General features: G+C 44.8%; 1 protein-coding gene across 1 annotated transcript in view; it reads right to left on the minus strand.

Annotated features, from left to right (window-relative positions):
- The window catches only part of CCHR10.PART0H1orf112 (chromosome chr10.part0 C1orf112 homolog), a 2,885,111-nt gene that overhangs the window by 2,799,030 nt on the left and 62,814 nt on the right, over positions 1-23,267 (minus strand). The gene's annotated exons all lie outside the window — the stretch shown is intronic.

A 23,267-nucleotide genomic window follows, 5' to 3' on the forward strand; every position in this document is an offset into this window, starting at 1 on the left:
CACACACACAGGAAAGGCTGACACATGTTTACTCGCTATGCCCCCATTTTCCTAGACTATAAAGTAGTTATCATTGCCACCAGAATCCCTCACCAGCTACTTTAAGGCCCTTAACAAAGGGTACCCAGTCTTATCATGCAACATCAATATTAATACAAACAGTAGTTTGAGCAAGACTATTAGGAGTGGCCCACACAGTGTCACCAAATATGAAAGTGCTCTCAAAACTTAGTATCTCTACACAGATCAGCCACAATCAAAGGTTTAAATATATTTAATAAAAGAACAAGAAAGTACTAAGTATATATTCACAGTGACATAAGAGTGTAAAACCAGGAAATATTTAAAAAAAAATTGCAGGACAGGCTCAAATAAATAAAAAAATATATCTAAACTAAGCTTCACTATATTCCTGACTGTATCTAAGAAAATTACTATACCCTAATAACTTACTAATAGAGCAAGGCAGATGATGTGGTGAAAGTATTTTGTCTTGGACCTGACAACAAGAACCAATCTAAAATATTACTGCTGGGATAGCTTGCAGAATGACAATTTCTGGTCATCTGACTTCTAGTTCCCATACAAAACCCCCATAGCTGCCAATATTTAACACTTACCTGTAAAAATACATACAACTAGGGTTTTTGCTAAGATCTGTTGAGCTTCTGGAGGCTGTAAAACAACTAAACATTTCCACTCTTCCTGAGTGGCAATTAATTTACCCCAAATATAATACAGAAAGCTTCCTATTACAGACTTTGCGTCTCTGGCTGCCTTGAAACCTGAGAGATAGCATCTTTATGGCCTAGCATATAAAGTGATTTAATTTCAGATATTTTCTTAAGTTTGCTGGACTGAAGTTAACCCTCCAGTTTCCTCTGTTAAAACATATACATTTAAAGTTACAATTGTGGCTGTACTTTTCTGTTCTCTGTAGTAGGCACACTGTGGATATAGTCCAATCTCAAGCACTTTATAAATACCTTTTCAACACACACTTCTGTACAAATCAGTTTGATACACACATGGCACACAGTTCTAATACATTTGCAATACAAGCATCTTATATAAATCATATTGATATTTACAAATAACAATTATTTGCAAAATTCCAGCTAGCTGTGCTGGCAGTACCTCCTTTTGTCACAGTGACATCCACTTGAGATACTGAAAAGCATTCAAGCACATCTCATCACTAACTCTGACAGCTGAAGTAGGAATAGCAGCAGAGCTATTAGCGAGTGTTGGGCTACTGCAGAAACGGGGGACAATAAGGAATTCAAACAGACCCTGTTGTCTGACAAAAAAAAATGAGGTTAGCTGTTAACTATGTCACAATGTCAACTGTGGCAAGACAGGATGACAAAATATTCTTCTGAAAGAAGGTGGAATAAGACAAAATATGTTACCTAAGCCGGCAAAGTTTTTTTTCCCATATTAACAGAAGGAATGGGAATAGTTGCATAAAGCTGTTTTTGCAGGCTAACGTTGGGGGAAAAAAAAAAACACTGCAAGGTCCTCTCAGGAATTTTGAAAAAAGATAGTTTATGTAACATACCATATTTTCACAACTATCAGAAAAAGTAAATTATAGATTGTTCTGAAAAATAGCACATTACCAGCTAATTAATAAATAAATTACTGATTGCAAAACAGGACATCCTCTGGGAACTGGTACCTAAAGAGCAAAATAGCATAATTCACCCAGACAGCATGCAGAAGGGTCATCAATTTTGGTTGAATTAAGGCCTGCTTGTCCTGACTGAGGATGTCCCTATAACAGAAAAGGATTCCGCAACACTTAATGGCTTTAAATAATTTAGCAATCCAAGCCATTCCAACCACCCTGATATAATTCAAGCACAGAAACAAATATAACTAATATCCTTTTCCATGGAAATAGTTGCAGGAAAAGTAGTTGGGGAGGCTAAATGAAAATTATTACTCTGAGAAAGGATCCCGGAGGACAGGAATAAAAAAAAAAAAAAAACACAGTCTTGCTCCCTTCCAAGGTACCAGCAAGAGTGTTCTCCCTACCCAGTGTGGACAACCAAACTGCCACAGACGTCACACCCATCTCTTACCCTACAGATACTTCTCGAGTGGCACACCAAAGGGACTAAGAAAAAAGAAGAGTGGAATTTCCGAGATGGCTGCACACTTAATAGTTTAATTTCACCCCTCCCCTACCCCACCCCGTGTAAACACAGAATGCTATTGAAACTATTTGGATAACATTCTCTTATTGGCTAGTAAGTACGGTGCCGGAATGCCAACAAAGAACAAATTTGGAGAACCTGAAAGAAAATCCACCCAAAAAGGTGAAGAGAAAACATTATCTGGGAAGGATCCTGCAGCTGTTCAGCAAAAATCCCTTCAGTTTCAGCTCTGATTCAAGAAATGGCTTCCAGTAATTTAGAAGAAAAAAATCAAATGTATGCCGAGATGAATAAAATAAATGAAACACTGAAGGAATATATCAATTTAATAACAAAACCCAGGAACAAAATAGAAGCTTTAACTATTCAGGATGAATTGATAAAACTGCAAAAATCATAGGCTGAAAGGGAAGAAAAGGCTGGCTGAGTACAAGGCTTCACAAGAAAAGCTGTCTCAAAAAATAAAGTTAGAAGATAGGGTGAGCAGAGAAAACCTGAGATTTCTGCTGTATGGGAAAAACTGGAAGAAAAGACAGTCAAATATTTGGTGTGCAAATGACTTTAAATAAGGAAATTATTTCACTTGGACACATGATCTAAATTGCCTGGGCATGGTAATGCTGCCAAAAAAAAGCAATTACTAGAAAATGGAAATCAAAGTCTAAACCAGCTGTATTGGAAGTACTGATTATTTTAAAAATTAAAAAAAAATGCAAGAGGGACATTTAGAAAAGGGAAGGAACAAACTACAGAGAAATAATTGGAAATTGTGGGAACAATAAATGTACAATAATGTTCAGGAGGAGGAGTACGGTTTAAGGAAAGGCATGATTTCAGCAATTTATGAAATGTAGGTCTGGTGATAAAGAAAGAAAATGTATATAATGTACAATGTATGTAAATGGAAAATTAGAAGTTATGTACCTACCATAACGTTCCATGTTAGTTGTCTTCTCTCGCCTTCTTTCTTGCTGGATGGGTTCGGAGCAGATCCTCAGCTCCGACTCGGCACTTGCTAAGCTCGAGAGTCACTTTTACCAGCTCGAGGCAGCCCCATATCCCATGATGCAAGGCGGTGATTACCCAGATCTCGTTTGGTATCTAGAGGAAAAACTGCCTATAAGCTTTCCACCAAGGAAAGAAGAACAACTAACCTGAGAAGGCTGTAAGGGGAACCCAGGTAATTAAGGTCTAGAACTAACTGGTGTCCAAGGAAGAACAATCTTCCAGAGAAAATAGGAAGTTCAAGGTCTGTCCAGGCTAGGGGGACAGGTGGGAGGGACGCAAGAAAGAAGGCGAGAGAAGACAACATGGAACGTTATGGTATCTAACTTCTAAATGTTAAGTTGTCAATCTCACCTTCATTCTTGCTGGATGGGACCGCGTCACTAGCACCTCTATCCTGGGTGGCTCAATGGAACAGACTCTTGAGAACTGTGGAACCAAAACTTGCCCTGTCCCTGGAGGCCAAATCCAATTTGTAATGAGAAATGAAGGTATGAGGAGTGGCCCAAGTGGCTGCTGCACAAATAGTGTCTAAGGGTAGCCTAGCCTGAAAAGCTGTAGATGTGGCTAGACCTCTTGTAGAATGTGCTTTAGGTTTTGAGATCAGTTGTTTGCCCCTAAGCTGATAAATGTCAGAAATGGTGGAAGACAGCCATCTGGATAAGGTCACTTTAGAAACAGGGAAACCTTTTTTATTTTCAGCATAAGAAAGGAAGAGCTGATCAGACTTCCTAAATTGCTTCGTCCTGTCCAAGTAATATCTGAGTTGGCGATGAACATCTAGGTAATGCAATCTTTGTTCCGCCCTGTTAGAATGATTGGGAAAAAATACAGGAAGATCAATGGATTGGTTTAAATTTGTCTTAGAAGCAACCTTGGGCAAAAAGGATGGATTGGTTCTCAAGGACACTCTGTCCTTGTGGAAGACCAAGTAAGGAGGACGAACACAGAGGGCATGAAGTTCAGATACTCTTCTAGCCGAGGTAATAGCGACTAGAAAAAGAGTCTTCCAAGAAATAAATTTTAATGAGCAGGAAGCAGCCGGTTCGAAAGGGGGAAGTATCAAGGATGCCAGCACTAAATTCAGGTCCCACTGTGGTGGAGGATCCCTAACAGGGGGTTTAAGAAGGAACACCCCTCCGAGAAAGGCTTTACAAAGTTTGTGAGACATAATGTTTTGGTCTGCAAATCCGACATGGAAATTCCAGATTGCTGCCAACTGGACTTTAACTGTGGAAGAAGAAGAACCCGAGTGAAAAATTTCAGCTAGAAAGTCCAAGACTGACTGAATAGGGGCAGTAAAAGGGTCTATGTTCTTAGACTTTGCCCAAAAGGAGAAACGTTTCCATTTGCTAGAGTAAATCCTCCTGGTAGAGGACTTTAGAGAAGCTACTATGATATCTCTAATGGGGTTAGAGATCATAGGAAGCCTGGCTAAGGATGGAAGTGGAGCAACCAAGCGGTGAGGTTGAGGGAACGAATGGATTGGTGCAGTTGACCAGACTGGTGGGTCAGAAGATCTGGAACTGGGTCCAGATGCCAAGGCTGCACCACGAGATGGTGATGAAGGAACGGGAACCAAATTTGTCGAGGCCAGTAAGGGGCGATGAGAATCATTTGGGATCTCAAGACGGTATCTTTCTGGAGTACTTGTGGTATTAACGGAAAGGGCTGAAAGGCATAAAGAAGTCCCCGGGGCCAATCCTGGCTAAGAGCGTCTCTGGGGGAAAGGCCCGTAAGTGGAAAGAGAGAGAAGAAGTCTGGGCATTTGCTGTTTTGGGGTGTAGCAGAAAGGTCGCAGCATGGGCGGCCCCACTTCTGAAAAATCTCCTCCACTATAGATTGTTTGAGAGACCACTCGTGAGGCATGAGTATAGCTCTGCTCAATCTGTCCGCTATTATGTTGGTTTTCCCGGGGATATGCGTTGCAACCAGAAACCGATGAGAGGAGATCGCCCATTGCCAAAGTCTGAGAGATTCTCGACACAAGGGATAGGACTTGGTTCCGCCCTGCTTGTTGATGTACCATACCACGGACATGTTGTCCGTGTGAACTGCAATTGTCCCTAAGGGAAGAAAGTCGTTGAGGGCTTGCAACGTTAAAAGCACTGTTCTCATCTCTAGGACATTTATGTGCAGGTGGTATTCGAACGGTTGCCATTTGCCGTGGACCATCCTGCCCTGATAATGCCCCCCCCCTCCCGATCAGGGAGGCATCCGATGTGACCGTGGCTACCGGGGCCGAGGGGACAAATGGTCTGCCCTGATGGACTAGGGGGGAAAGAACCCACCAGGAGAGATGGCTCTTGCAGGTTTGAGTCACAAGGATCTTGTGACGCATGGGTAACTGTTGGAAAGACCATTGGGTAAACAACATCCACTGCAGGAGACGCATGTAAAAACGGGCCAGAGGAAGAAGTCTGATGGCAGCTGCCATAAGGCCTAACACTTTCAGAACCAATCTGGCTTGCACCCTTTTGCTGCGAAGGACCATTTGAACATGGTTTTGGATATCTAGGATTCCCTGGTTTGTTAGGTTTGCTGACATCCGAGTAGTGTCTAGATCTGCGCCTATAAAGGTAATAGATTGGCAAGGCGATAAGGAAGACTTTTCGAAGTTGACTGAAATCCCTAACTCGCTGCAGAGACGTAGTGTGTAATCCCTGGCCTGGGGAAGTTGATGCCTGGTGGTGGCTGAGAGGAGCCAGTCGTCTAGGTACGGAAACACCTGGAATCCCCGACGTTTCAGGTGAGCCGTGACCGCTGCCATGCATTTGGTGAACACTCTGGGGGCTGTAGTGAGACCAAAGGGCAGGGCTCTGAACTGAAAATGACTGGTCCCCAGCCGAAAGAGGAGAAACCTTCTGGAGCGTCTGTGGATTTTTATATGATAGAACGCGTCTTGAAGGTCCATGAAGCACATCCAGTTGTTTTTGCCCAGAAAGGGCAAAATCGATTGAAGTGTGACCATCCAAAATCTTGCCTTTTTGACAGACTTGTTTAGCCTGCTGAGGTCTAATATTGGTCTCCAATCTCCCGTCTTTTTGGGAACCAAAAAGAACCTTGAGTAGATTCCAGATTCTAAATGATCTTTTGGAACAGGCTGGATGGCCCTTTTCTCTAGAAGCTTTGAAACCTCTAGCTTTGCAATTTCCCTTAGACCAGGTGGAACGTCTGGAAGGGATCCTTTTTGAGGGAAGGGGCTTTTCTCGAAAGGTATTTTGTAACCCTCGGATATGATCGACTGTACCCATTTGTCTTGAGAGAGGGAAAGCCAGGCTTCTGGTTACAGTGATAATCTTCCCCCGACTGCCTCCAAGGGTGGGCAGTCGGGCAACACCTCAGGGATGCTGGAAAGGCTTGTCAGAGAGAGGCTCTCTGCTGCCTTGGTTCTGCGGACCCCCTCTGCCCCTAGGCCGTGCCTGTTGTTATTACCCCCTCTGCCTCTGGGGGTAAACTGACCACGTGCGTCTGGCGTGACTCCCTGTGATTTTCGGAACCACATTTTCCCTCCTTCTGACCTTCGGGGTAAGGTCTAGAAGGGGTGGAGAAACGGACTCCTACGGCAGAAAGAGTCTTGCCGTCTTGCTCGCACCTGGTCAAAGTGTCCCTCACCTGAGGGCCAAAATGTTGTCCCATCAAAGGGAGAGTTCGTGAAGGACGCCTTAAAAGGGTCTGCAAAATTACAAAGCCGCATCCAGGACTGACGTCTGAGAGCCACTCCTGTGCATGCAGCTCTACTCGCCCCATCGGCTGCATAAGAAATGAGCCGCATGGAGGAGTTGGTTATGGAATTCAGGATTCCCAGCTGAGAGGCAATCTTTTCTTGAGCCCCTGCCGCTGACGGATCCTGTACTACTTCACCCAATTCTTTGAGGATGTCTCTTTGAAGTCGGGTGAAGTGACATAAATAATTCAGCGAACGCATAGCAAAGGTCGCTGAGGAAAACATCCGCTTGCCATACCTGTCCATGGTCCTAGACTCCTTGTTAGGAGGATGGACTGGTACAGAAGGATCTGCAAGTTCCTTTTTGGTGGCGGCCGCCACCACCATGGCATTAACCGGGACACCTTTAGTGAGAAACTGTTTTTCAGTAGGGGCCGTGATAAATTTTGAAGGCCTCCTGGGGACTGGTTCCACTGAATCAGGAGATGCCCACGCCTTTCGAGCTATGACTTCCATGAGGGGGTCGAAAGGCGGAGACACCCAGGAGGTGGAGGGTCGAGATCCAAAAGCCTCCAGGTATACCGATTCATCCTCGGAGGGATTAATGGAGGGCCAATTCCCCCTCTATTTAAGGAGTTCAAGGATGTCTGAAAAGGAGACATCCTCAGAGGGGGATCTTGGGGACCCCTCAGACTCATCTAAATCGGTATCTGATGTCGTAGACTCAGGGGAGTCTAAGTACTTCCTCTTGCAGGTCCTCTTACGCGGGGGTTCTCCTGAAGGATCAGGAGAAACCTCGGAAGAGGAAGTCCTTCCCAATGGGGAAACCTGGGGCGATGGATCTCTGGGTCTGGGAGCAAGAGAGTGGAAAGAGACATCTACAGGCAACATAGAGGAAGGAGCTAAAGGAACCGACTGCTGACTAAGCTTGGGGGCTAGCACACTCCGAAGAAACAGATATCCCCGGCCCCACCGAAAGGGAAGGCTCCGAAGCAGATGTCGGCACCGAGCTCACCAACGCCGAAGCTCCGAGAGGGAGAGCGGGGTCGGACAAGGGTCCGATGCCACTCGCCCCCTCGGAACCGACCAGGGAAGCCCGACGACCGGATCCCTCCAAGGAAGGTCTCAAGGAGGAGATAGGAGTCTACGACGATGGAGCCGAAAGGTGTGGTATCGGCTCCGAAGCACCAACAGTCACGGTACCAATAATCTCCGGCTCCGAACTCTGTAGAAGACTCGAAGGAGGAATTTCAGGAGGGTGTGGAATAGCGGTCGTCTGCTGAGATGGGCTATGGAGCATCTGGGCCAGTGCCTGTGATTTTAGTAGCCAACTCACCACTCTCTCCAAGTCATGGTCTGAGAGCCTGGAAGACCTTTATGATCAGCTCCGATGGCTCCGCTCCGAAAGTAAGGGGGAGGCTGGAGTCGAGTGGATAGACTCCAATGAAGGAGATCTAGACCTCTTTCTCGACGGAGCCTTCGGAGCAGACGAACCTTTGGTTCCAGTTGGAGCAGACAGCTTCGAAACATGCTTCGAAGCTAGGGTGTCAGCTCCGGTTGGAGCCGACACAGGTGCCGAAGCTAGGGTATCGGTGCCGATCGGCGCCGGTACTGAAAATAGAAGTTATGTTCTTACCATAACGTTCCATGTTAGTTGTCTTCTTCTCGCCTTCTTCTTGCTGGATGGGTTCGGAGCCGACCTCGGCTCCGACTCGGCCACTCTAAAAGCTCGAGAGTTGGTTCCACCGGCTCGAGGCTCCCCTTATATCCCACAATGCTAGGCGAGAGTTACCTCAGATCTCGTTTGTAAGCTAACCCAGCTTATATCAATAACAGTATAACTGTAAAACAGAATCCACCTCTAACAGCAGGAAGAAACGGGGTGACCTATATCCTGAAACAAGAAATATGCATAATAGCATATGACTAAGAAAGAGGTGGTAGAAAGAGAGGTCACGATCACAACTCCTCTAGGTCTGTCCAGGCCAGGGGGAAGGAGGGTGGGACGCAAGAAGAAGGCGAGAAGAAGACAACTAACATGGAACGTTATGGTAAGAACATAACTTCTATATGTTAAGTTGTCTATCTCGCCTTCATTCTTGCTGGATGGGACCGTCCCTAGCACCTTGTCCCGGGTGGCCTAACGGAACAGACTCCTGAGAACAGTGGAACCAAAATTAGCTCTATGCCTAGAAGCTAAATCCAACTTATAATGGGAAATAAAAGTGTGAGGAGTAGCCCAAGTAGCCGCTGCACAAATGGTGTCAATAGGCAGTCTGTCTTGGAAGGCTAGAGAAGTAGCCAAAGCTCTGGTGGAATGGGCTTTAGGTTTATTAGGCAGTTTTGGTGTCTAATCTCATAAACAAGGGTAATCAGAGATGTTAGCCATCTGGATAATGATACCTTTGAAACTGGAAGTCCTTTTCTGCTTTCCGCATAGGAGACAAACAGCTGATCAGATTTTCTGAATTGTTTGTCCTGTCCAAGTAGTACCTTAATTGACGATGAACATCCAGGTAATGTAATTTTTGTTCAGACCTATTTGAATACTCTGGGAAAAAGACAGGGAGGTCAATGCTTTGGTTTAGATTTGATGTTGAAACCACCTTAGGCAAAAGGACGGGTTAGTTAAGAAGGAAACTCTGTCCTTATGGAACAAAAGATAAGGAGAACGACAACTGAGTGCTTGAAGTTCTGAAATTCTTCTAGCTGATGTGATAGCCACCAGAAAGAGAGTTTTCCATGATAATAACTTCAAGGAACATGAAGCTGCAGGTTCGAAGGGGAAAGAATCAAAGAAGCAAGAACTAAATTTAGGTCCCAAGGAGAAGGAGGATTTCTTATAGGAGGTCTGAGAAGAAAAACTCCTTTCAAAAAGGCTTTGCAGAGTTTGTGGGACATTAGGGCAGATTCAGAAATACCCACATGGAAATTAGAAATAGCTGCCAATTGAACCTTAAGAGTAGATGGAGATGAACCTGCATGGAAGAGTTCAGCTAGAAAATCAAGGACTAGTTGGATGGAAGCGGTGAAAGGATCTATGTTCTTTCCTTGTGCCCAATATGAGAAGCGTTTCCACTTACTCAAATAAATCTTTCGAGTGGAAGATTTATTGGAAGCTATCAATATATCTCTAACAGAGTGAGATAATTGAGGAAGCCTGGCTACGGTTGGAACTGGAGGAACCAAGCAGTGAGGTTCAGAGAGGGGAGGGAGCGATGAAACTGACCCGACTGATGGATCAAAAGATCTGGAACTAGGTCCAGATTCCACGGTCGCTCCAAAAGAAATCGATGTAGAAAGGGGAACCACACTTGTCGAGGCCAGTAAGGAGCAATGAGGATCAATGAGGCCTTCTGAGCGATAGCTTTCTGTATTACTTGAGAGATCAGTGGGAAAGGAGGAAATGCATACAGAAGTCCCCGGGGCCAAAGTTGGACTAGAGCGTCCCTGCTGGGTTGGCCTGGTAAAGGGAAAAGAGTGAAGTATTGTCTGCACTTGCTGTTTTGGGGAGTAGCAAAAAGATCGCAGCAAGGCTGACCCCACTTGAGAAATATCTCTCTCACTACAGAGTCTTTCAGAGACCACTCGTGAGGCATGAGTATAGCTCTGCTCAACTTGTCCGCAATGTGATTGGACTTCCCGGGGATGTGCGTTGCTATCAGAAAACGCTGAGAAGAAATCGCCCATTGCCACAGTCTGAGTGCTTCTCGACACAGGGGGTATGATCTGGTTCCGCCTTGTTTGTTGATGTACCACACTACAGACATATTGTCTGTCTGGATTGCAATCGTTCCCAAGGGAAGAGAGTCTTGAAGGGCTTGCAACGCTAAAAGCACTGCTCTCATCTCCAGAACATTTATGTGCAAGTGGCATTCGTTTGGTTGCCATGTGCCCTGGACTGTCCTGCCCTGATAATGCCCCCCCCACCCGATCAGGGAGGCATCCGTTGTCAGAGTAGCAACCGGAGGAGGTGGAACAAATGGTCTTCCCAACAGGAGCTGGGGGGAAGACATCCACCACATGAGATGCTTTTTGCACGCTTGCGTGATCATAATGGTGTGAGACATTGGAAGTTCCTGGTATGACCATTGAGAAAAAAGCATCCACTGAAGGATCCGCATGTGGTATCTGGCCAATGGGAGGAGAGGTATGGCCGCTGCCATGATTCCCAACACCTTTAGAACTAACCTGGCTTGGGCTCTGTTGTTGTTGAGAAGTGACACCAATTTTTGAATGTCTGATATCCTTTGGTTCGTTAGCGTTGCAGACATGTTTATAGTATTTAAATTTGCGCCTATGTAGGTAATAGTACGACAAGGCGACAAAACAGACTTTTCGCAATTTATTGAAATACCCAGTTTTTGACAAACGCGAAAAGTATAATCTCTGGCCATTAGAAGGAGATGCTTGGTGGGAGCTGTGAGAAGCCAGTCGTCCAAATATGGAAACACCTGGAATCCTTGTCGTCTCAGGTGAGAAGCTACCACTGCCATGCATTTGGTAAACACCCGGGGGGCAGTGGTGAGACCAAAGGGCAGGGCCCTGAATTGAAAATGACTGGTTCCCAGCCTGAAGCGGAGGAATCTTCTGGAGCGTCTGTTCATTTTTATGTGATAGTTCGCGTCCTGAAGGTCTATAGAGCACATCCAGTTTCCTTTTCCCAATAGGGGAAGAATGGATTGCAGCGTGACCATCCGAAATCTTGTTTTCTTGACTGATCTGTTCAAAATACTGAGATCCAAAATTGGTCTCCAGTCCCCTGTTTTCTTTGGAACTAAAAGAACCTTGAGTAGATTCCGGATCCTTGTTGGTCTGCTGACACTGGCTGAATTGCTCTTTTTGCAAGCAGTTTTGAAATTTCCAAAGCTGCTATATCCCTTTGAGCGGGTGGAACATCTGGAAGGGATTTTTTTGACTGATTTGGAAAACGAAGAAAGGGGATAGAATAACCTTCGAAATGATGGACTGTACCCATTTGTCTTGAGTCAGGGATAGCCAGGCTTCTGGGTACAGTGACAATTTCCCCGGGACTCCCTCCGAAGATGGGCAGTCGGGCAACACCTCAGGGATGCTGAAAGGGCTTGTCAGGAAAGGCTTCCCGATTGCCCTGGTTCTGCGGACCCCCCTTGCCCCTAGGGCGACGTCTACCATTGTTATTCCCACCTCTGCCTCTGGTAGGAAAGCGACTCTGTCGTCAGGCGAAGTCCCTTGAGATTGTTTACGGAACCACATCTTTCCACCCTTCTGGCCTTTGGGGTAAGGCCTAGAAGGAGTCGAAACGGACTCCGGCGGCAGAAAGGGTCTTGCCATCAGTCTCAAGCACCTAGTCAGGGTTTCTTTCACTTGAGGACCAAAAGAGATGATCCATCAAAGGGGAGTTCGTGAAAGACGTCTTGAAAGGTTCCAAAGTTGCATAGCCGCATCCAGGCGTGCCTACGTAAGGCTACCCTGTTCCTGCGGCCCTGCTCGCTCCATCGGCCGCATAAGAGAGGAGGCGCATGGAGGAGTTGGAAATGGAATTAAGGATAGCCAGCTGCGTGTTCATTTTCTCTTGGAAACCCGCAGCTGTAGGGTCCTTCAACATTTCACTCGCTTCCTTGATCAAGTCCCTTTGAAGACGAGTGAAATGGCACAGGTAATTCAGCGAACGCATGGTAAATGTCGCTGAGGAGAACATCCGCTTCCCGTACCTATCCATGGACCTAGATTCCTTGTTAGGTGGATGGACAGGCACTGAAGGATCAGCCAGTTCCTTCTTTGTGGCGGCAGCTACCACCATAGCATCCACAGAAACTCCTTTTGATAAAAATTGCTTGTCTGATGGAGCTGTGATGAATTTGGAGGGTCTCCTGGGAGTGGGGTCCACTGAATCAGGAGCCGTCCATGCCTTCTTAGCAACCACCTGCATGAGGGGTGAAGGGGACACCCAGGAGGGGAAAGGACGAAAGCCAAACGCCTCAAGATACACAGATTCGTTCTCCGAAGGGTTGAGGGCTGGCCAATTTCCCCTCTGTTTAAGGATCTCCAGAATGTCTGCAAATGAGACATCTTCAGAAGGGGAACGGGGAGAACCCTCAGAATCATCCAGATCTGTGTCCGACGTGATAGACTCAGGTGAGTCAATGTGCTTCCTCTTGCACTTCCTCTTCCGAGGGCTCTTCTGCCAAATCAGGAGAGGCCTCGGAAGAGGATGAAATCCCAAAGGGGCTCCTGAGGAGCTGGCTCTCTGCGGTCCCGGATGAGGGAGTGAGTCGACTTACCCTGAGGCAGCATAGAGGGAGGGGCTGACGGAGCCGACTGTGGAGTAGAGCCAGGCTCTAACACACTCCGCATGACCTCGAAGCACCCCTGTCAGGCAGAGCCAGAGGTCCCCGCCCGAGGAGCTAAGGACCCCTCGGCACCGACAGTGATGGCTCCGAGGCCGATGTCGGAGCCGAACTCACTAGCGCGAAGCACCGAGAGGGAGAGGGGTCGGACAAGGGTCCGATGCCACTCACCCCTCGAGCCGAAGAGGGAAGTCCGGCGCCGAGATTCCTCCACGGAAGAAAACGGAGCCGACGCGGGCGAAGACAATTGTCTCGGCTCCGAAGTGACCACAGTCTCGGTTCCGACACGACCCGGCTCCGAACTCAAAAGAGTCGAAGGAGGAAAGAGTTGATGGACGGGGGCAGGCACCGACTGATGAGTCGGGCTCTGAAGCATCTGGGCTAGTGCCTCGGACTTAAGTAGTCGACTCACCACCCTCTGAAGGTCATGATCGGAAAGCCTCGATGACCTAGAGGAATGAGACCTTTGGCTCCGTTCAGACAGCAGGGGAGATCCTGGAGCCGAATGAACGGAGCCAAGAGAAGGTGACCTAGACCTCTTTCTGGTTGTCGGCTCAAGATCTTGTCGGAGCCGACACGGGTACCTCGATAACCTCGGCTCCGGCCAGAGCCGAGGAAGCCACAGAAACTGTGGACTGAGTCTTATCGGCTCCAGCCGGAGCCGATAAAGGCAAAGGTTGAACAACCTGAGGTCTCGGCTCAGAAGCCGGAGCCGAAGACCTCGATGCCTTAGAGGGCTTCCCTGTTGAAACTGACAGGGAATCCTCTGGTTTTAACAAGCCTCTCAAAATTAACTTGTTCTTTCTCTCCTGCAGGACCCTGGGGCTGAAGCCATGGCACACAGCACAGGAGTCCTGCAGGTGCAAAGGCCCCAGACAATAGACACAAGAAGTGTGAGCGTCTGTCAGAGACATTTTCTGACAGCACGCATCACACTTCTTGAATCCAGAGACCTTTGCTTCCTTTGACATTATCCTAACTGACAGGTGTACACTAGCACACACCAAACACACAGTTATATCCTGTCAGAAAAATTAATAATACTAAAAATAATTAACAATTTTAGTAAAAATACTAGAAATTAAGCACAAAAAAGTTAAAGTAACTACACAAACACACCCTAGGGAAGGGAAGGCCAAAGGCCCAAGGGAAGAACCAACGGTTCTTTTAATAAGAAAACGGGGAAAAATAGGGTTGGGGATAAAGAACTATATCCTACACTAATTTGAGAAGAATTAAAGTTAAAAGGGGAAAAAGAATAACTTTTTAGTATAAAAAGCTAACACTCACCAGGAACCGGTAGAAGCAACCAACCTCGAAGCTGTAGCGGCAAACGAGATCTGAGGTAACTCTCGCCTAGCATTGTGGGATATAAGGGGAGCCTCGAGCCGGTGGAACCAACTCTCGAGCTTTTAGAGTGGCCGAGTCGGAGCCGAGGTCAGCTCCGAACCCATCCAGCAAGAATGAAGGCGAGATAGACAACTTAACATCTTCCAATAAGGAAGGATCGGCTCCGGACGGAGCCGATGTCGACTCTGGAGGAGTCGGAACCAAGGCCACAGACTTGGACACCGAAGTCTGGGTCTTGGATGGCTTAGAGGGCTTCCCGGAGCCGACCTTAGCCGGGGAGCTCTCAGACTTGAGAAGACCCATGAGGATCAACTTATTTCTACGTTCCTGCAGGACTCTCTGGCTGAAAGAATGACAAATAGCACAGGAGTCCTGCAGGTGTAGGGGTCCCAGGCAATAAATACAAGTGTGACCGTCTGTCAGAGACATCTTCTGACAGCACGAGACACACTTCTTGAAAACAGAGACCCTAGTGTCTTTGGACATGTCTAAGTCCTAACACACACACACCAATCAGACCAAAAATTGACACTGACTAAATAAAACTAAGTACAGTGAAACAACACACACACACCTAAAGAAATCCTGACAGGAACTGTGTGGGAGGGTAAGGCCTAAGGCCTGAAAACACAGAAAATATGGATAGGGGGACGGGAAGGTAACGGGAATGGAGCTAGTGAATAAGGTAAACTAAAAAACTATAGAGTAAAAATTTAGGGTACTGGGATATCTATTTTTTCTCAAAAAAGAGTAATGAAAATCACTTACCAGGAGCTGGTAAAAAGGATGACCTCATTAGCGAAGCAGCAAACGAGATCTGGGTAATCACCGCCTTGCATCATGGGATATGGGGCTGCCTCGAGCTGGTAAAAGTGACTCTCGAGCTTAGCAAGTGCCGAGTCGGAGCCCAGGATCGGCTCCGAACCCATCCAGCAAGAATGAAGGCGAGATTGACGACTTAACATAAAATGTTCGCTTGGTTTGTCTTCTTTTCCATTAATGTAGGTTTGCCTTTGAATTAATTCATTTAATAAGGGGATGAGGAGGTGCAATAACTAATAGATACAATAGGAGCAGATGAGATAAAAACGGTGATGTATAATTAATCTGCAGGAAAGTCTCCAGGAACAGATGGTTATTTCTATTGAAGACTGGAAGTTAGGAGGGAAAGCAGAGAGAAAGAGCTGGAAGAATTTAATAGTATTCTACAAGGGGGGACAGCACCAGTATCTTGGAAGAAAGTTATGGTAGCTATATTACCAAAAGAGGGTAAAGACCTGTCAGACCCAGCCTCATGCACATTCATTTTAATTTTAAACCACAATTATAAAGTGCTTATTTCTATACTAGGTCAAAGAACAGAAAGGTGTTGCCAAATGTCCTTTTCCTCTGGCTGCAGGGCTTGGATGTAGCTCTCCGCTCTAGTTGCTGCTATTAGGATGCCACACATAACACTAGAAAATAGGAGGAGTTCAAGTACATGCCCCAATCAGTGAAGGTAAAAGTTACAAACCAGCATTCAGAGGCATCTGCAATTTGCCCCTCTCTCCCTCTTAACTGTTCTAAATAATATGGTAATTGAAGCAGCTGTTTTTGTATCCTATTTCACAGAGCTCAAGTATTAAGAATATTGCCACTGCCAAGAGTGCATATACAGAGGACACACTTTGCTTACTTGTACTTTTCCGGATGTAATCTCCCACGGTGTGGACTGCTTTCATATTTAAGTATCTTTGAGCACCTAGTCAAACATCAGTGCAGTTGCACTGCTCCCCATTCTGCAGGGTCTGCTGCATCACTAGTTGCAGTTGCCCTGCTCCCCATTCTGCAGGTTCTGCTGCATCACTAGTTGCAGTTGCCCTGCTCCCCATTCTGTAGGTTCTGCTGCATCACTAGTTGCACTGCTCCCCATTCTGTAGGTTCTGCTGCATCACTAGTTGCACTGCTCCCCATTCTGTAGGTTCTGCTGCATCACTAGTTGCACTGCTCCCCATTCTGCAGGTTCTGCTGCATCACTAGTTGCAGTTGCATTGCTCCCCATTCTGCAGGGTCTGCTGCATCACTAGTTGCAGTTGCACTGCTCCCCATTCTGTAGGTCCTGCTGCATCACTAGTTGCAGTTGCACTGCTCCCCATTCTGCAGGGTCTGCTGCATCACTAGTTGCAGTTGCACTGCTCCCCATTCTGCAGGGTCTGCTGCATCACTAGTTGCAGTTGCACTGCTCCCCATTCTGCAGGGTCTCCTGTATCACTAGTTGCACCCATTCTGCAGGTCTCCTGTATCAGTAGTTTACAGTGGTGCACCTTAACTTTTAGTTTCTAACTTTTAACAGGCATAGAAAAACTCTGCTTCAGGCCATTTGTTTACATTTGCTTATCCGGGTGTGCAGAATCATTGGGTTTGAGAAGGTACAGACTGATAGTCTCCCACATGTAGCCTGATTCACTCTCCTCCCAACAAACTTCCCAGCCACACCACCAGGAGTGAATCCCCCTGCTCTCTTCCTACTTTTTCATGACATCACAAAACCTGCTTAAAGACACAGCTACATATCAGGACCACTTCTACACATTCAGCCACCCCACACCAGCCATCATAACAGTACTTCCTGCTTAAAACCATACTGCTAACTATCCAACCCCATACAGCACCTGTCTAGAGCTCCCCCCAATCCATATTACCACTAATGAGAATAACTAGGATCATACCATCGATAATTTGAAGGCACACATGCATGGGATAAAGAATGTAGGAGCTGCCTTTTTCCAGCAGTAGTACACGGGGAAAACCAAGGCTGCCTTTTCCGTTTCCCATGCACTTGAATATGGACTGTGATGAGCTTTGTTTCATATGGATGGGGAGTGTTTCAGAACAGCGGTATCCTCTACGAGATGTACCTGTCCCTCCAAACTGTTTTGTTGATGTTGCATTAGAGGTGTAGCTCCCTAGACGGAGCATTTCTGATACCATTTGACTTGCTGATATGCAGTAAACCCATCAGTACTGGGTCATATGATGCCTTGTGTGCCAGACACAGGTCACCTCTTAGTCTTTAGGATACCAATTATCTAGTGTGAGGGCTTTGGGTTGGTGCATTCAAGACATGTTGTTTGGGCCTTGTATCCATTCAGTAAGGTATCTCTGGTGACGTTCTAGTTGTTGTGTGTGTCTGGAGAGATACATGCCAAAGGGGGAATTATATACAATGACAGACCTAATAAGGGTTAAGTAAAAGGGCCAATGACATCCCTAGAGCTAGACAAATTCTTTGTTTATAAGCTGTGCAATATAGGACTTTTTTTTAGAAAAATGGACAAAAGTTAGGTCACTGTCCACATAAGTCCCCAAATCCTGACCTCTGTCAACTCTTAGGGGCATTTCAATGCAGTAGCTCCCTGGGGTAGATGACTTCTCAAAGGATAAAATTTTTGGCCTTTAGTTTCAGTACATGATTTTGGCACCAGCAAGAGGTTCTCCCATTCGATTCTCAGCTGAAGCACCTTCTGTGTGGAGTCTCATGTACTCCCCGTGGTTGAGTGGCCTTCAAAAGACATGCCTGAATGGGCATGCCTTCGTTGAAGGCTAGGCATCGAGCTGGCACCTCGGCATAATAAAAATCTACTGCCAATCATTAGCGGACTGGAGTTCCACTGTGGCGACCCCTAACCGGGAAAAGCCGAAAGGACAACATGATTTTGGCACCAGTTATTTATTTGGAACAAATCTTCCTTCAGGATGACTACGTCATTTGGGGATTCTATGACTGTTCCTAGCTTTTACTTCAGAAAAGTTGATGCCAAACAGGAGAGGTCCCAGCATAGAACCCTGGGAGACAACTAGTGACTGGTCTCCTTGTGGAGGTAGCTTTTCCTATTATGATTTCATGTGTCCCATGAGTAACTTGGCAATCCAATGGTGGTATGAGTTTATTCCCAGTTTTTACTATACCTGAATGGGGAACTGTCTCAAAAGTTTTGGCCAGTCAAGGTATGGGGTGTGTAGCGATTTACCCTCATTCATTCATTGCTTTGATGACTTTTCAAAACAAAAATAAATCCACCAAGTGGATTAAGCATGGATTGCCCTTCACAAATCCAGAGATTGGTCCAATGTTTGGTGGTCCCATATGCCCCAACTGATTAGTTCCACAAGTCTTCCATGGCTTTGCATATGAAGTATGAAGCTGGCCAGACTTATGGGTCTAACTGCCTCGGCCTGTGGAAGGTCACTCCTTTTGCAGGGAAATGACTGTAGCTTTTCTCCATTCGCTTGACACAAAACATGCATGGAGGCTGGCATTGAACAATGTTAGGGCTGTGGCTAAATCACGCTTCATGCTATTTAAGATGCATCCAGGGATATTGTCAGAACCCACTGATGCACCGTTTTTAGCTTTTGATATCACTTTTAGGAGTTGGTTTTGTGTTATAGCTGGAGATGAGGGAGTTTCAGGTATATCTGAAAGAACTGACCGTGGGGAGAGAGGAGTAAAGTTAGAGCTAAATTTATCTGCCAGTAGGTTCACTATACCTTCAGCTTCAGTGCAGGCAACCTCATTCACAATCAGCTCAGCGCCTCGCTGCATTGCGCTTTTGAGGTGGTTTATGATCACCTAATTTGAAGGGATATTTTACAGCTCATATACTTAACACAAGCAGAAGTTTATAATTCAAAGTGAAAAGGGATGATGATAAAACAAGGTAAGAGTTCAAGAAAGTAGGGGATTTTGGATGCAGATCTCTACGGGGAATAACCACCAAAAAACTGTTATATTTATAAAAATGCAGAGAGTACTCTAAGAACTAAGCCAACACATGAATTGAGAAAGGAGATTTTTGCCAATAGGAATGGCTGCAAATAAGGGTACAGAAAATAGGCAATAGGGAATTTATTGGAGAAATATGGCAAAGGAACAGAGGTGCTAGGAGCAAATAACGAGAGAGGGAAAGACAAGAGAGAGTCAGATGAGGCCAAGAAGAAGTCTAGACAGCAGGTTAGAGATGGTCTTCCTTATCGGGAATTGATCTCAGAGTACAAGCAAACAGAAATGTACAGGGGAGCCATAAGTGAAAGACCTGCTCTGGTATAGTTTTTAGTCAAAGCTTGAACTGAAGCACTATTAAAAAGGGGATAATTAATACAGCATACAAAACATTCCAATTATAAATGTAAGAATCAGTCACAGGAGGTGTGAAAAGATTGGGAAAAGAGACTAGAAAAGCAATTTACAGGGAAACAATGGGAAGACATATGTATGGCTCCCAAGTATGCAATAATTCAGAAGGTTTAATCTTTTTCTTAAAAATTTTTAAAATAGGTAATTTTCACACCCCAAGCTGACTTCAAATAATTTTTTGTCAGGTAGATAGCAAATGTTGGAGGTGCAAAAGGAAAGAATAGGCAACTGGGAACATGTTTTTGGGTGTACAATAAGTTGGTAAATTAAAAAAAAAATACTCCCTGCAGAAAACTGTTAGAAATATTGGGTCAGCAAATTGGCTGCAACTTAGGAAGCGTTTCTTTTGAGATGGGACAAAGTAAGCCTAATTAAGTTTAATTCTGCTGGCTGCCAAAAAAAAAAAAAAATTACCAGAAAATGGAAATCAAAATCTAAAACTGCATTTGTAGTACTTAATATTGTAAAAGAGATAAAAGAACTGCAAGAGGGATGTTTAAAAAGTGAAGGAGTAAATTACGTAGAAATAGACGGACTTTGTTGGAACACTACATACAGGCTAGTGCTCAGGAGGAAGAGTGAGGTTTGAGGGAAGGCAGGACTCGAGTGACTTGTGTAATGCTAGAGTGAAAGACAGAGGTTATAACAAAATCACGGAATGCATAACGCATGTCAAAGGAAAATATATAATGCATGTCAAAGGAAAATGCTGATGTGGTTTGTTCCCATTTCTGTTGTGTGCCTCAAGTGATATTTAACGAAGGTGTTTAAAAAAGACGGCTGATGTTCTGAGTTCTAATTGCACAAACACAACCTGTCAAGGTTATCTGTTTAGTGAGTATCAAGACATTAATATTAATTTTTAGTTGCTTTGGGATTGCTTTTTGCATGAGACAGCTGTGTTGTTTAATGTGGAATTTATCCATTCCCCATTGTTGTGTAACCATGAAGTTAGTACACATAGGTTTGAGGATGGGGGCTTGCCCCCCCCCAGGATGAGATTATAGGGGGGTTTGCTCTCTTTGCAAAATTGCTTACATAGAGGAAATTTCTCAAGCAGATGACACCAAATAATGATTTTAAGTACGATCATAAGCCAATCACTGGAGGGGAGGAGATGAAGCACTCTGCAATTTTTTCATTAGTTGATGCACCAGACCACACTGCTTCTGCATCAAAGAGCTGGACAAAGACAAAGAAATGAAAATTACGATAAATACAATGGCAAGATAAAGCTTTGGTAGTGAACCAGCTTTATAAAAATGTCTGGATGAAGCCAATGACTCGAAAGAAGAAAAGGGTACGAGGGGATCCACCCATTTCCTGATGACTGTTCTAATACTGATGGCAATGCATGTACAATCCTCACACACTGCTGGGCAGCCGAAACAAGGGAGCACTATGTGGCTGGCCACAAAGGGAAAGAAAGATTGGGTTCAAAAGCAAAGATTACTGATGTAATAATACAATGAAAAAAATACATTTATGGTATTGTCTTAATTGGTGGAAGTAAGAAAGAAAAAAACAGAGAAAAAGGTTAAACAGCAACTATATTTAATGCAACAATCACTGTTATTACTGCTTTTATTTGTAATGGGAAAACGGAGTCATATAATTAGGGTACGTCCTTCAGTTAAAGGTTGAATTGTTAAAGAAAAAAAAAAAAGAAAAAAAGACGAGTGGCTTGAGTCCCAACAAATGGCCACAGCAGACGTACCCATCAACAGTGGAGGCAAAACAGAAGCTGGACAAAAGTCTCCTGGCAGCTAAAGGAGCCCAAAAGGCAGACAGCGGACTCCCCATGAATCTGTCTTACCTCGTGACATGAAACCTTTACCTCAAACTTGAGTTTAAGTAACAATCAAATGCATTAGCCTTAGTCCCGAGCAGTCGGTTTAGAAAGAGAAGTAAACCTGAAGTTGCCAAAAAGTATTACTTTTCCATGACATTTACTGCAGAAAGCCAAAAATCAGGTTTTAAACAGAACCAGCATGTTAATAGTGCTCAGTAATCAGGTTTTAACCAGAAACAGCATTTTAATAGTGCTCAGTAATAACGACAGTAAATCCTTTAATGGTGACCCCTCCAGATGAATAAGGTTTAGTCTTAAGCTGTAAAGTTTAAAAACGGCAGACCTTTTCCTCAGAAAAGCAGACCCCTGTAGTGAATTCTTTAGTAGCAAATCAAGACTAACTGTTTACCAATAAGAGCACAGAGAAATGGTATGGTAAAGTGCACATGAACAGCACTAAAGATTTTAAGTAAAATCATTCAATGGCAACCTTAAAATTTTGTAAAAGCTTTAGGTCTTAAAATTAAAAAGGAAAACAACTTTCCTCACAATAAATACTACTTTACAGTTAATTTTTGCCAAGAAAGTCAATACCAGCTTTTTAGCATAAATATCATATGGTTAAATGATTTAAGCATAAATGAAATCTAAAGTTTTAATGTAAAATTCTTGATACAACCCAAGCACATGATCACAGGCTATCACATCTGACTAAACGGTAAAACATTTTAGCACAAGTAAACTATTAAGAGTCTCCACAGGGAATCCAAAACACATAAGCTAGAATGGCAATCCTTTCCAAGACAAGGCTGGCAGTAGAGTGCATGGAAGGCACCCTAAAGATTTGAAAAGCGGGACAGTTGGTCATAACCTTGACAGAGACCTAAACAGAGATATGATGGCAGTCCTGAAAAGGACTTAGTGCATGCTCTCTGACCTTTTAAAACTGGAGGTGATCGAGGATTACAATAGCCACCTTCTCCTACTGAGTATCAGTTACCACCGTCTTATTCTCCATCTTACTGAAAGGCTGCAAAGTAGCCTTAAATCAGTTTCCAAATAAAAGCTTTATTTTTCTTATTCAATGGATTAACATCTAGTTGCATACTGAATAAGTTTAGCTCATATACGTTCTATCACAATGCCCACTGGAAGGTGTAACCAGGGTGGACTGGTGCCTAAAGGGCAAGAAAGAAAATAATTCACCCAGGCAGTAAGCAGCAGGGTTCTTCAGTTTAGGGTGCATCAAGGCCCAATTGTCCTGTGTGAAGATGTCCAATTGCAAAACAAAAGCAACATTGGGGATTTCAGCCTGGACATCTGAACCAGGAGAGAGAACCAGTGCTTTTGGGGAGGGAGAGAGTTACTAGAAGCACCTTTGACCTCTCCTCCCTTACCTTCTAGATCACTGAGGGAGGAGGAGAATCAGAGAGAATCTATAGGTTGTAGCATATCCCACAGAACAGTCATAACACGCCCACTCATGCTCTGGAAGAAATGACCAGCGTGGAATGCTTCATAAAAGTGTGGACATCTGACTCCAAAAGAGCCAGTGTAGCAATTCCCTTAAGGAAGGCTATCGCTGCAGCTATGCCCTTGGTAACAAGTGCCCTAACAGTTCCTTCAGGTTTCTTTCTCTGGGAGGGATAACAGACCACGACACATTGGGCTAGCCTTTCAAAAAATTGTTTTGACACCACTACTGTCCCCTCTCTTCTTGTTAGAAAAGACATTAGCATTTGAACAAAAAAAAAAAATCTTCAATGTAGTGCTGCAAAGTGAATTT

This window comes from Protopterus annectens, chromosome 10.part0 (genome assembly GCF_019279795.1).
Source record: "Protopterus annectens isolate FY-2018-M chromosome 10.part0, PAN1.0, whole genome shotgun sequence".
Classification (NCBI taxonomy): Eukaryota; Metazoa; Chordata; order Ceratodontiformes; family Protopteridae; genus Protopterus; species Protopterus annectens.